Raw genomic sequence first — 485 nt, 5'->3', positions numbered from 1 at the left:
TTTCTTGGTAGGTACACTGTGCCTGTCTTTTAAATCATACTGATCGTATCTTGGGATCTATTTTTGTTCATATTTAATGTAGGTAGTCCCCTTTGTACTACTTTTTTATTTGTTCTTTGGACTCGTCAGATACTTAATATCCACAATTATTTGGTTATCCCATTATTTATCAATTTCCAGGTGCTGACATCATTTGCAAGTGTGAAGAGCACTTGCATTGTCTACCCTTTTAAAACAAATTACGTTCCCCCAACTCTAACATTATCTATTTAAAGCATTTGCATTACAGACTATTTTCCAGTATTCATTAGTTACTTATATTAACGAATGCCTCAAAGTGTTTCACACCCAACCTGAGATACACAGTTTGACCATGATTGGCTTATGGTAAAAGTGATATATGAAGAAGACAAGGAAGGATTGATATGAGCTAAAGTAATTTGTACTTTTGTAAATCCTAAAATTGAATAAAGAGAACCATAAAA

The sequence above is a fragment of the Berghia stephanieae genome, chromosome 5 (assembly GCF_034508935.2).
Source record: "Berghia stephanieae isolate SIO BIC M18660-M18661 chromosome 5, UCSD_Bste_1.3, whole genome shotgun sequence".
Lineage (NCBI taxonomy): Eukaryota > Metazoa > Mollusca > Gastropoda > Nudibranchia > Aeolidiidae > Berghia > Berghia stephanieae.
The sequence above is the reverse complement of the archived record's forward strand: the minus strand, read 5'-3'. Positions refer to the sequence as shown.